Consider the following 15,483-nt stretch of genomic DNA (forward strand, 5'->3'; position numbering starts at 1 on the left):
ATAATAGCAAGCCTAACACAGCGAAAGAAACAGATAGCTACCAGAAAGTGGTGAATCAAGGAAAAGGCGGCAAGAGAGGACCAAAGAAAAATCAAGGTGAAGGGCTAAAGGTCAGTCAAAATAAGTTCCAAGTTCTTGAGGAAGACAAAGAGATCACAAAGGAAGATCAAGCAATGGAAGGAAATCCTGGGGAAAAGAAAAAAGAAGAAGAATGTGACCAAACTCAGGAAACTGATTATCAAAAAGAAACCATGATGAGTGATACAAAACTTGAGATGGATCAGAAGATCACCCAGAGTGAAATGGACTTGGAGGACCATGAGCTACAGGAGATTCTTGATAAAGAAAACCTAGATCTGGAAGGGTTCTTGATTCAAGGAGTTATGGGAGGAGTGGATTCGGTACCTCAAGAAGAGCTCAATAGAATACGATAGTTGTTTTTATGGAAAACACAGGCTAATGTGTTGGAGAAAGGAAAAAATATAGATAAGTAGGATAACAGAGGGGTGAAGACAATGAAAACAACTTCGGGACTAACAACAATAAACCCAGGTAAGAAAAGAGGCAGGAAAAGGCAGAATGAACTCTTGATGGAATGTGGCAAGCTAATTATAGATTTAGGTAAGATGAAAGATCTAGCCAACGACTCCTTTACAAATCTTTAATTATGAAGTTTACATCTTAGAATATCAGATGTCTAGGGAGTAAGAGAAAGTAGAGAATTCTTAGTAATAGGATGAAACAAGAAATGACAGATATTATCTTTATCCAAAAAATGAAATGTTCCATTCAAAAATTAAGACAAATCCATAGTAAATGGCTTAGTAGATTTGAGTTTCTAGACGTCAAAGCAGAGGATTCAGCGGAGGGGATTCTCACTCTTTAGAACCCTCAAAAAATTAGCATAATAGATGTTGAAGCTACCAGGAACTATCTATCATTTGTTAGTCAACCTGTAGGAGACAGGTACACCTATCTAGTCACAAATGTTTATGGCCCTCAAAGAATAGATGACAAACTCAAGTTTCTAGACTCACTGGTGGATCTTAGGGACAAACATGCAGGAATACCTTGGATCATGGGAGGGGATTTCAACATGATCAAATATCTTTAAGAGAAAAAAGGAGGAATCAGAATTCTTAGTAAATACTCTTTAGAGTTTCAAACCTTTATAGACAATATGAGCCTGGTAGATACTGAAACAAATATTGGCCTCTTTACTTGGAATAATAAAAGAGGAGGAGAGTCTCAGGTAGCCTCAAAGTTAGACAGATTCATGATCTCAGAGGATCTGATGCTAACAAATAAGGAAATAATAGCGGAAGTTCTCCCCTTTGGAGGCTCAGATCACTGGCCGATTCAACTGGAGATCAAAGGTATGGGCATTCTCAGAAATAGACCTTTCAGATTTGAAAATATCTGGCTCTCCCATCTAGATTTCTTCAACAATATTAAAGAATGGTGGTCAGAAGATTTACATATTCAGGGAACAAGAATGTTTCTTCTTCATAAAATATTAAAGCATATCAAACTCAGACTAAAGGATTGGAACATAAATGATTTTGGCAATATTTTTGTGGAGAAAAAATCTGTTGAAAACAAAATGAAGGTTCTCAACCAAGCTCTGATCAAGGATGGATTTGATAGAGTCAAAAGTAACCAAGTGGATAAATATCATCAAGAATGGGATAATCTGTGTAAACAAGAGGAAATTTTTTGGAGACAAAAGTCTAGGGTTCAATGGCTAAAAGAAGGGGAGCGTAACACGAAATTTTTCACAGGTCCACCATGGCGAATAGAACGCACAACAAAATATCTTCAATTAAGAACGAAGAAGGTAATCTTATCACCTCCCATGAGAATATTGAAGATGTGTTAGTTCAACATTTCCGAAGCATTACTCAGGAAAACAATTTAGATAGAGAACAATACATCAGTGAAAACAAACCAAAGATGGTATCTAGAGAGGACAATTTCAATCTAAATAGGCCAGTTTCTGAAAAGGAGGTAGATGATGTCCTCAAAGAAATGCAAAATGGAAAAGAACCAGGCCCGGATGGTTTTAATGTGGATTTTTTTAAAGTGTGCTGGAATATTGTAAAGCAGGATATTTTGAATGTAGTGGAGGATTCCAGGTTGAACATAACTATTTTGAAAGTGCTCAATACCTCTTTTATCTCCCTTATCCCTAAGTAGGACATTGCTCAAACACCGGATAAGTTTAGACCCATAGCTCCGTGCAATGTGGTTTACAAGATAATATCCAAAGTAGTGGCTAATAGACTTAAACCTCTGCTTCCTACCCTAGTTTCAGGGGAACAATCCAGTTATGTGGAAGGCAGACAAATTTTAGACAACATCATTCAAGCCCAAGAGGTGGTTCACTCGTTAAGTAGTAAAAGGCAGGCTAGAATGATCATGCAATTAGATATAGCCAAAGCTTATGATAAGGTAAACTGGACCTATATGAAGAGGGTACTTATTGCTTTTGGTTTTGATCATAATTGGGTCAGGTGGGCGATGGCCTTAGTTACTTTCTCCAGCTTCTCTATTTTGGTGAATGGCTCTCCCTTTGAGAATTTTAGTCCTTCCAAAGGCCTCAGACAGGGAGACCCACTCTCCCCATTTCTTTTCATTCTCATGATGGAAGGACTTGGTAGGTCCATCAAGCATGCTAAAGTAATAGGTAAGATTAATGGCCTTCAACTAACTGAGAATGGTCAGGCCCTAACACATCAACAATTTGTAGACGATACTATGCTACAAGGACTCCCCACAGTAAAAGAAGCTACAACATATAAACAAATCCTAAACGTCTTTGCCATGGCCACAAGTATGGAAGTTAATCTCTCCAAATCAAAAATATTTTTCTTTAATACCAATATTGCGATACAAAGGAATATTTGCAGAATTCTTGGCTTTCAGAGGGATTCCCTTCCCTCAAAATATTTGGGGGTCCCTTTAATTGCTAAACCAATGCTCAAAATCATTTGGGAACCCTTGATTAATAAGTTGTAGGATAAAGTCAGAAAATGGACCTTCAGATCTTTAAATCTTGCAAGAAGGTTGGTTCTCACAAAAGCTGTTTTACAAGCCATCCCTATTTTTATGTTATCTGCCCTCCCAGCTCCAAAAGGAGTCCTACAACAATTTGGAAATATACAAAGAAATTTCCTCTAGGGTAAGGAGGAGATGAAGAAGAAATGGGCCTTAGTTTCTTGGGAAAAAATTGGTAGACCCAAAAACCATGGAGGGCTTGGCTTGGATGATCAATAAATACTCAGCAAGGTTTTAGGGGCCAAAATTTGGTGGCGTTGGGTTCAGAATCCAGAAACTCAATAGGCAAATATTTGGAAAGAAAAATATGCAAGATCCTCGCAAACTGGTGATCTCATAAGAATGTCAGGTAATAATAAGGGCTCATACATCTAGAACAAAGCTTGGGAAAACAAAAGATTAGTTCAAGAAAATAATTCCTGGGAAATCAGAGAAGGGAATCTAGCTCTTTTTTGGGAAGATAAGTGGCAACAAGAACCAATACTGTTAAAAGAAGACTTCCTCGACCTTAAACATGAGACAGATTCACAAGGATTAATTAAAGTAAAGGACTTCTGGGATAATACTCAGTAGATGGAGAAATGGAGAATCTGGAAAAACATTGATTGCAGAAATAACAACCCCTTGAAAGCAAAAGCAAAGGAGCTAAGGAAAATGGTGGAACAAAGGATGATCTTAGTTTCAGAGGGACAAGACCAACTAAGATGGGGCAATAATAAAGAGGGCACCTTTAATCTTAAAGAAGCAAAAGGCATTCTCCTTGAATTGGATCCCCAAGTTCCGGACAAAATCTGGCAGAAACTTTGGAGGTACCAAGGGTGGATGAAAATTAAACTCTTCATGTGGTTGGTTTACCACAGGAAAATCCTGACTTGGGACAACATCAAGAAGAGGGGTGTTCTGGGGCCTTCTAGATGCCTACTCTATGGGGAGAAAGAAGAAACAATGTAGCATCTTCTCAACAATTGCATTTTCACCTCCTGGTTATGGGACATATTTGCCAAAATCTTTCAACAATCCGACAGGGACAGAAGGAGCATCATCAATACACCCAATAGTTGGAGGGGAAATTTTTCGGAATATGAAATTCTCAACTCAGCCTGGGCCCTTACACCAAGCTTCATTATATGGAATGTTTGGAAGGAGAGGAACAAAAGAACATTCAAGGGGGAAAAAAATCCCCCATATCGCCTGTTTGAGACAATCCTGAAACAACTTAAGGAGATAGTGGGTACCACTGTTCGCAACCACCCTAATAATCCTCCCTCAGATGTGGATGGGAAAATTCTCAGACAGCTGGGGTTGCAGGGACTAACTCCTCAAGGTCTTAATAGGAAGGTTACAATGAGGGACACAGAGAAGGATTTCTGGCATCCTCCCCGAGAAGGATATCTAAAATTCAACATTGATGGAGCGTCAAAAGGAAACCCGGGAACCGTTGGGTATGGAGGAGTCCTTAGGGATGCCAAGGGAAGTATTATCTTCATCTTCCATTCTCACCTAGGAACAACTACCAATAACATGGCTAAGCTAATGGCTTTGGAGCAATGCCTGGATTTTCTAAGTCAGGATAATTGTTGCAATGTGATAATAGAAGCGGACTCTGAACTAGTAATTAACTCAGTGAAAAGAATAAATAGTGGAACAACGCTAGAGAAAGTCTCCAAACACTGGAAATTAATCAGGGTTTTCTAGAGAATTCAGAATCACCTACAAAACCTACGCACTGTCAGCTTCCATCATGTTCGCGAAAAAGCCAACAAGCTGGCAGATCTTCTTGCCAATAAGGGGGTTAGCAACACAGAGGTCAAGGTTTTGATGGAGTGGTAGGAATTGTGACAAAGAAGACTGAGAACTCTTTGCTGTGAGCAAGCGGAAGAAGATAGGAGAGTGTTCAGACACAAAGCCATGGAGGCAATCTCTTAACCTTTTAGCCTTCGTATGTGTCATTAGTTTCTAGCAAACAGGTCCTTGGTGGAGGGCCAAACACGGATGGTCGCTAGTTACCCCGGAGTCAGCAAGATGGTCTTTACTATTCATTGGGGGGAATGCAGTGGCCACCATAGTTCCTTAATTAATGGTGTGCCTTTCTTCTTCTCTGGGATGCAGGGTTAGGCTAGAAAGTTGAGAAGATGTAGAAGGAATCTCTGTCTTACTGGCAGTCGAATCTTTGCATTTTTGGGCCTCGGAGAGGAAAATCGCTTCCTTGGTGGTATTTGGATGATCACACTGCTCTTAAGTGGAAAACGGTTTTAGTGATTTTGCAGCGATCCCAATGCCCATCCATTATCCTACACATGGCAGAGTGAGGGTTCAAAAAACCGCCCTCCATCGCATACTAACGCCTGGTTAACTTGTGCAATGTGTTTTGATTCTCTACCATTGGATCTCTCTGTGTGGATCAACAGTCATGATTGTTCATGCAGCTTGGTGGGGTGGCCCATTAAATCTCGGCCGTCTTTGTTGTGCGATATCTTCCCTGAGTGGATTGTTGATTTTATGTCCCTCGGGACTCTTTGGGTAGTTGTATTATATGTAACTTGTGTCTTTGTTTATAATGAATAGAAGGTACGACTCTTGCTTTAGCAAAAAAAAAGTGAGTTTTAACCTATTATTTTTATATGTCAAAGTGCTATTAATTTGACATTTTTTACTATGCAAGAAATCTCGAATGAATAATTCAACATGACAGGGGAATTCTTCTACAATACCTCTAAATTGTAAGTGCCTTTGAGCTAAATCAAAACTCTTTATGGCAATTTGCATTCAATTGAAATGATTTTTTAGCACTAACTTTTGTAATTCAGACAAATTTACAAGACAAACAAATTACCAAGCACAAAAAACAACATACAATCTTTTATGTCAAATGGTGGCATGCATGCTAGAAAAAAAATAAAAAATAAAAATAAAAATAAAAATTAAACCCCCTCCCCAAAAACACTCAAAAAATAAAAAACTAGCATAGAACAACAAGAGGCATGCGTGTACTCTGGCTTAAACTTGGTAGATATAGGTCAAAATGTTCTCTTAGCTACAAGGTCAATACACCATTTAATATGATTAGCCGACTCAAAAGATAAAATTTAAAATTCCTACTTGCAAACATGTAACTGCCCCCTCGATATACAAGCTTCAATCACATTGATTTTCTGCTAACAATCAATATGCTCAAAACATATTATTAAGAAATTTCTCAATGGCAAGTCTAATGTTAACCACTGGAAATAATAAATATCAATTCCCCTTCAAACCTTTGTCATTTTTTCCAAAACATCTCATCATTGCTAAGAATGTTTACTTCCTCGATATGAAATCACACTACTTATTAAAAAAAAATACGAACCACTTTATTCTTGGGAAAACCAAATTTTTCCAAAACGTCTCATCATTTCCAAGAATGTTTACTTCCTCGATATTAAATCACACTACTTATTAAAAAAAAACTATGAACCACTTTATTCTTGGGAAAACCAATACTTATAGGATGTAATTAAATTATGAGAAAATACTTAAATGCATTAGGAATTGTTAACCACTTTAAAAGGATTATATTTTTAATTTAAAAATTAAATAATTAAAAGAATTATATTTTTAATATGGATTTTTATATTAATATCATTTTAAAAGAAACTTGGTCATTATTTTAATATTTTACTACACCTTCCGTGATGACGGTGTAGAAGTGGGTGCATCTCTCTCTTTGGAATGAGTGTTAGTGTATCACCTCGTTGATTTCCGTGAAGTTGTGGATACATGTAGTTAATGCGAAGGTTGTAGCTATGTGTGCTATTAATTATTTAAAATTTTGCTTCATGAGAAGAGATGTTTGTTGTAGGTGGCATCGGGGGTTTGAGGGCTCGGGTTTTACCTTGTCCTCTAGTTCTCAGAGCTCCTCTGGGTTGGCATGGTGGATGGTCGATAGCTATGTAGTTGCATTGGGAAGTGGAGGCACTGCATTAGTTAGTGATCCTTACTTGGCAAGCCATTCTCTCTACACCTTGGTGAATTTTCCTTTTCTTTGGTTGTGGAGGTTGACAATCGGGTTTTGGGATATGGATTTATCACCTTTGTTATAATTTTTTTGTTTGTTAAGCTTGGCAGGACCTTTCATTTTCTATTCATAATCGACAAATTTACACCACATAGTTTGGCTAGGTGGCCTCAACTTGCCCAATGGGAAACCAAGTCTGTTGGCCACCTATCCTCATTATAAGCCATCCAAAAACAATAAAGTTTCAATATTTCTAACCAAGCTATATATGTCTCTATTTCATGACCAGACTCTATATTTCTATCTATACATATACTTTCATGGCGAAAAGTAAATGCTAACCGCATATATAACAAAAGTAAACACGGTAAACTAACTAGCCCTTCTGCTCCTCCAAGACCGATTCCACTAGCGCGGGATCCTTAACAGTTGCTCTAGGCATCCCTGACAGTTCCAGGATGCATGGAATGTGTCTTTCGATTATGTCCAACCTAATATCATGCTTGTGGAGTTGGAACTGAATTTTTTGCAGATCTTGTTTGTAGCTCGGCATCCCTTAGAGAGAAATTGTCATACCCACCGAGATTTGTTCCATGGCCTTACCCAATAGGATTTTCATTAGCCAATAGAGGTACAATGTTTGCTTAAATTGTGTTATCCTTCCTCTGGTGTTCCCAGGATCTAGGATGAGTGTCCCCCAATTTTCCATATCATCCTCCGTCTCACTGCCCTGCTTAGTTTCCTCTTCCCATTCTTCTAATAGATTCTGGATGCCTTCATCCGTGCCTACATGATATTCTGCAACAGCTTCACTCATAATATGCTCTACCAACTTCCTCCCTCTGCGAGGCTCCGACGTGCTCAATCCTTATCCTTTCTGGGCTCCCGACCCCCGTCTTCCACGTCCATGACCTCTCGCAGGCTGAGCCATGTCAAAGTTTCCTGAAACTTGTCCACAACAAAGATTTGTTAACCAAAAAAAATTTGACATACTATACCACTGGTTTCTTCCCTGAATTGAATTGTTGATGTCGTCATCCTCCCCATTCATTTCCATTTTCCATTTACTATCAATGTCAGAGGTGAGATGGGTAGAGAGCCAGTCCTTAGAAAGGGCTAGACTCCATAACCCTTCTATCATCTCACCCCTCCACCCCCAGTGACTCTCATACGCAATGATGTTGGCAATCCCAGGCCAAGGCCATGCAAGTGAGCATAGACTCAGACCGACAGGTTTCCTTCCGTGAATTACAACGCCTTCCCCCTCTGCCCAGAAATCTAGAGTAGTGCCCTAGTCATTTTCATACCCAACGTCACCATCAAGGACCTTAGCAATTCTCTTAACGCGAGAATTTCTCTCATTACCTAAGCAGTTGCAGTGGTTTTGGCAGCAAGGCCAAGCTCTTACATGACATATTAACTGACCCTTGTTGCCTTCAGCCCTAGACACAAATCCTCTACCTACCAGACCCCATCGACTATCCCGACTCAGCCCTCGGTGTGTTGTACCCGAGTTCCCATTGCCAAACAATGCAAGGTAAAAACAACCAGAGGCAGGGTTGAAACTTGGCAAGCTCATTACAAAGAAGCATAGCCAAACCATTACATCCAGTTGCCTCCTCCATTTCCCCCTGCATTTCCCCCAATTACCCTTCATAATTATCCCCCTCTCCCCCTAGCAAAAACCAAACTAGGTCCTCATTGCAAAGGAGGTGAAAAGCCAAGAAACATACACGTTGCCACTTGTAGACTGTCTCTAAGTTTGATGCTGTTGGTATTGACGCCTTCCTGTTTTCCTGCTCCAGCTCCTTACTCCACAAGAAAACTCACCATCCTTACCCACCTGTCTACCATTTGCTTTTATAAACCATGTCTCTCCACTGTCATCTCTACCACCTTTCCCACCACCCTTGCATGCACTCATGCTAAGGACCACCGCACCCATTGTTTTGAGCGTGTTGGGGGCAGTGGTACGTAATTCATATGGATGCCTCCCGCGGGAATTTCCAACCACCGGCATGCACCTTGATCGAGGTCATCACCTTTGATATAATTGTTCTTTTTCTGTCATTGAATTTTTTTGTTCCTTTTGTTACTTGGAGGATTTGGAAAGTGCATGAAAAGTTACAATTTAAGAGTAACAATATTTGAGGAATAGTTATAAGATGGATTTTGAAACTAGTGATTGCCCCAAAAGGTGAAAAGGGAGGCCGATAAGATTGTTAAATTGTGATCATTTTAAAGACACATGTTTGAATTTAGCATCCTCTCAATATTATTAGCATTTCAAGGGAGAATACAACACTATTTAATATAAAAAATGAAAAGTGCAATCCCAACGCATTAATTGATTAACTTGGTAGTGTCAATATGAAAATAGCACAATCAAAATGAGAATATAGTGTAATTTCCTCCCAAAAAAAAAAAACTTAACTTAATTACTTAATTGACTCAATGGATAGCTATAAAAATGGATGAATAGAAAGCTAAGTTAGCCCAATGAAATTGTTAACTCTTTCACTTTAAAATATATTTTTACTTATTTATTCATTATGAATTGAATTGAATGATTTTAACTGATATAATTTTAAAAAATAAAAAATTATCATCTTTAATCAATTACGAAGTTATCCATAATAATTATAGAATAGTGAATTTATTTATAAAACAAATGAATTAATCTATATTCATTTTAATCTCACATTCATTAAGTTTCTAAGAAATAAATTTCAACTTCAATATTGTTTAGACTTCTAAGAAATATATTTCAACTTCAAGAGTATTAAAGTGAGCTTTAACCTTATATTTTTATATGTAACAGTGCTATTAATTTGGCATTTTTTACTATGCAGAAATTCCCGCACGAATAATTCAACATGGTTGGGGAATTCTTCTACAATCCTTGTAAATTGTAAGTTCCTTTGAGCAAAAGCAAAACTCTTTATGACAATTTGCATTCAATTGACAGGATTTTTTAGCACCAACTTTTGTAATTCAGTAGGCAGCTAAGACAACGAGGCAAACAGATTTACAAGCACAACAAACAACATACAATATTTTATGTCAAATCATCATCAACATGGAGGGCATGCATACTCAAATAAATTAAAAACCAAAAATAAAAATCAAGCATAAAACTGCAGGATGCATGCATGTACTCCAGCTTAAACTTGGTAGATACAAGTCAAAATTTCCTCTTCGCTACAAGGTCAATACAACATTTAAGATGATTAGTCGAATCAAAAAATAAAAGTTAAAATTCCTACTTTCAAGTATGTAACTCCCCTCTCCATATACAATCTTCAACCAAATTGCTTTTCTGTTGAAAATCAATATGCTCAAAATAGATTATTACGAAATTTCCTAATGGTAAGTCATTAATGCTAACCACTAGAAATAACAAATATAATTTTCCCTCCAAACCTTTGTCAATTTTTCTTAAACGTCTCATCATTGCTAAGAATGTTTACTTCCTCGATATGAAACCAAACTACTTACTAAAAACGAAAAGTAACTAACCACTCTATTCTTGTAAAAACCAATACTTATAAGATGTAATTAAATTATGAGAAGATACATAAATGCATTAGGAATGGTTAACCACTTTATTGTTTATTAGAGTATACCCTGGAAAACCAATAACCTCCTAATATATTGAGGATGTAATTAAATTAGTGTAAATATATACTTAAATGCATGAGAAATGATTAACTTCATAAGGTATTTATTTTATATTTGTCATTCTTACCTTTGTTTTTTTATAAGAAGTTTTTATTAGAATTATAATAAGTTTGTGTGTTTTTGTTTATGAATAAAATATAATGAAGTTAATGACATTCATGATTTGGATTCAATTAACACTAAATATCCTTATATATGATGTTTATTTATTGTGATGTGTTTTTGTTTAATCTAATAGTCAACACCTTCACTAGCATGATTATATGTAGTTAATTAATTATGTGTTGAATTAGAGATAAAATTTGAAATTAAAAAATTACTATTATTATTCTTATTTTAAGGAGAAATAATAATTAAAATTGAAGAGTTATATTTTATTTAAACAATGGGGAAACTATATCTTCATAAGCATTTTAATTTAATAATAAAAAAGATTATATTTTTAATATGGATTTTTATATTAATATCATTCTAAAATAAATTTGGTTATTATTTAAATGTGTCATTATACCTTCCCTGATGGGGGTGTACAAGTGTGATGGGGGTGTACAAGTGGGTGCGTCTCTCTCTTCGGGATGACTGTTGGTGTACCACTTGGTTGATTTCTGTGAAGCAGTGGATACGTGTAGTTAATGTGAAGACTGTAGATATGTGCTATTAATTGTTCTAAAATTTGCTTCCTAAGGAGAGATGTTTGTTGGAGGTAGCATCAGGGGTTTGAGGGCATGGGTTTTACCTCATCCTCTAGTTCTCAGAGCTCCTTTGGGTTGATATGGTTGATGGTCGATAGCTATGTAGTTGCACTGGTAAGTGGAGGCGTTGCATTGGTTAGTTATCCTTGCTTGGCAAGACATTCTCTCTACAACTTGTTGAATTATCCTTTTCATTGGTTCTAGAGGTTGACAGTCAAGTTTATGGGATACGACTTTATAACCATTGTTATAATTGTTCTACAACTGTTTGTTGTACAAGATTTTTATTATAAGAAACAATTTTTATGGACATAGCCCCACAGTGGGGTGAACCATGGTAATTTTGGTGTCTTCATGTGTATATTTGGTTATTATCTATTATAGCGCAACATGTTATTATGGTTGTATTTTGTTTTTAGAGCTGTGATGGTTTAAGGATTTATATGATGTGTTTATGTGTTTAATCTGATGCGGCGAAGTAATTTATGAATGATAAGAATACAAGAACATAATAATACCACATCTACACATCATTTAAGGCTAAATAAAACTGGTTCTTCATCCTCCCATAATCACTTCAGGTGAGACTGCGATCTGCTTGCAGGTCATTGCTAAAAGTTCCAGTGATTGATGGTTTTGTTGGTGTGCAGTATAGATCAAATCTGGGTCTACCCAAACCAAAACCATCAAATGGTTCCGTTGTGGGGACCGGGATTTATTAGAGGGATATGTGGATGTGTCACCGATCGAAGAAATAAATTCAAGATTGGATAAAACTAAAAGAGTGAGAACTTGTGAAGAAATAAAACAAGAACCCTCATTTAACATCTGAATCTTGGTTACAGAAGTATATTTTTACAGGTCAATACAAAATTTTCTTCGCTTCATTCCCTACCGATTTGTACGAGTGGATATCGAGGTTGACTGAAAGAAAGAATTGTTTTAAAGGTGAAGAACCTATGACGTTGGCTCCTGAACTGATACAGCGACTCAAGGGACCATTAAATTTATCGATCTCTATCTTTCCATTGCTTGTCATCTTCTTTCACCACAAGAATTGATCCCGCGGATCTCCCACTGAACAGGATCTACCACATGTTTAGCATGTGGGGCTAGTCATGGAAAGAATATAACACACACCCAACACCCTGAACTTCTAGGGTTATTTTGACCCCCTAAAAGACGTTTTCTTTTAGGTTTGTATCAGGCCCATAGTCGTAGGCAGTGGCCTGCAACAAATATTGTAGTACTCAGAGAGACCTTTCTAACAAGGTATCATACACACCAAATGAAGATCATATAACTAAGTAATGACCCTGGAAAATTGGTTTTCCAACTAACCCCAATGGAGCCCACAAACTTTGTTGGCAAAAATACTAGGAGTGGCGGGTGAACCAATATTTTAAAAACTCACTAAAACCTTTTATTTTCTTTCTCATATTTTTGTACGTGACTTTATTGTCAGAAACCTACGTATATACGTGAATATTATGCAAACAACTAACATATATCAAGTAAACTACTTTGCAGTTAATTCATCATCTGTTTAACTTGAATCAGTGTATTAGTACATAATTTGGCATTAATTAAATAGTAACCATGTGCAGTAATAACAAAATAAACCATCACAAATAAGAAACACACATGAACACAAGTATTTTAGCTAGAAACCCAATATGGGAAAAAACCACTGATGTTGTCATCTCTCTCTTCTTTTTATTATAAAGAAAAACTTCTTACAATATTGTATTGGTGCAGACTCATAAAAACATGCATAAACCCACCTGTAGAAGGCTACAACCTTCTCTCATTCTCCGACACCCACTGGAAGGGAGCACCTACCCCATGATATCGTTTACCAGCACCCACCGGAAGGGAGCTCCTACCCCCTAATCTATTTTATCAGCTACCACTGGAAGGAAGCTTCGACTCCCTCACTGAAGGATCCAACCCTCAGCACCACCATGGACCACATTTCATAAATTTTCACACTAGATCCACCTAATTCAAAACATCACAACTTGTAGGCCACGTTTCATCAAAATTTCAAACTGGACCCACTACCATCATTTAAGCCCAATACCAAATATCAAAACTGAAACTGATCACTGCAACAAATCACTCGTTCAATGAACCAAATGATAACCAACCCAATCATTGAACTAACTTATTCTCAAACAACCAAAATAACTTTTATCACTATAAACTCAATCATTAGAGTACCAGACCACATACTATTCATTGTTGAGACCAAATCCTATCACTGGAAACATTGATCAATCATATTTCATATTGTATATTCTATTGTTGTGATTCATACTCGTGTATGTATGTGCTTTCCATGAAGAGTACTTGCATAGATATATCCATACAATAAAAATTGAATCTACATATTTGTACCACAAAATAATCACTCAATCACATTCTAAAACCATCACATATTACTGAGCAAGAAACATACCTAGATGTTGAATTAATTCACTGAAGCCATCACATATTACTAAGCCAAAAACATAACCAGATGTTGAATTAATTGAATGAAACAATCACTGAATTTCAATCAACTAATGCAACTAGATCAAACTAAACCACAACATATCAGAAACTTCAATGCACAACCACTTATCAATATATTGTTGAATGTGGAGCATGATTGTTCAGAGGTATTTGTTTCGGTCGGATGTATACCCCAGGAAGTTTGTACACCCCTCCATGTGGGGGGCTGTGGGGGGGAAATTGTCCCCCCCCCCGTGGGGGTTCGAGGGGCCAGCGGTCCCCCGGCGGGGGTTTCGGGGGCAGCACCCACGAAGCTAAAAATAGATGTAAAATTGCCTTGTAAAAGTATAGGAATTTCTAGTCAATTTGGGTCATTCATTAGGCGGATGATCTGACAGTAGAACTTATGTTTAGTTTAGGTTTTTTTTCCCTAGAAGGAAACCCCTCTCTTTGTATGAGGGCATTGTATTTGAGGCTGTGTAATAGATGTGTATTCACGGAGTGAGAAGCAGAGAGGTGAGACTGTGAGAGAAAACAGAGGATATTACAGTGGATCTACTGTAGGTTGTGTCTCTTTATTTTGCTGGATAATAGAAAGGAAGGACTGGCTGTTCAAGGTGGACGTAGCCCAAACTGGGTGAACCACGAATATCTGTGTCTCTCTTGTTTTATGTGTTTTATGTGTTTATATTTCTACAATATTTTATGAGTTCCATTGCCCCATAATATATAATTTTCTAACATATACCAATCCATACACTGTTACTCATCACTGAAACCAATTGTTGCTCCTGTAAAAAAGTCAGAATATATATGCAACTTTACTTTAGCAAATCCACATGTATACATAAGTTCCTTGAAGCATACATATATATAGATCTCAAAACATTGAACCCTGAAACCGTAACATTTTCATTTTGAAACAAACTCTGAGTCACACATAGAACTACTGAATCGTTCTGAAATAATAAAAAAAACCATCATTGATCTTAAACTAGTAGCATCATCACTCTTCAACATACCAATCATCAATCAATTCATCTTCAAACATCACTATTAAGCCTGGGTCATCAAGTAATACTTCATTAACAGATAGCAGAAACACAGTGACACTGATTAGACTGATCAGACATCTTATTTAGAAAAACCCTAGCTTATATACACTCTTTCCAAAAAACACTTCCGCGTGTATACACGCTCTTCAGGAATCAAACTCGTTTATATATTTGAATTGATACATGACTTACCAATATTAGACCCGCGTATGTATGTGTCTTTCAATTTGTCAAAGTCACGTACAAATCTACAATTATTGACTTATAACTTCACTACAAATTAGACCTTCAGAACAAAACCCATCGCTCGGGATACATAATAAAGCATATGTTAGACATAAATTTTACATATCAAAAAAATTCATTATCAATGTAGTCATTTCATATCTATTGGATCTGATCCATCATCAAATTACTGGTGCATACTTAGTTTGAGATCAAACAATACATTACTAGCCCATTACATGCACACTTGCTTCAAATCTAACTATTCATAAAATATTCACCA

The sequence above is a fragment of the Pinus tabuliformis genome, chromosome 2_1 (genome assembly GCF_031772625.1).
Source record: "Pinus tabuliformis cultivar Carrire ecotype Pingquan chromosome 2_1, CPIR1, whole genome shotgun sequence".
Lineage (NCBI taxonomy): Eukaryota > Viridiplantae > Streptophyta > Pinopsida > Pinales > Pinaceae > Pinus > Pinus tabuliformis.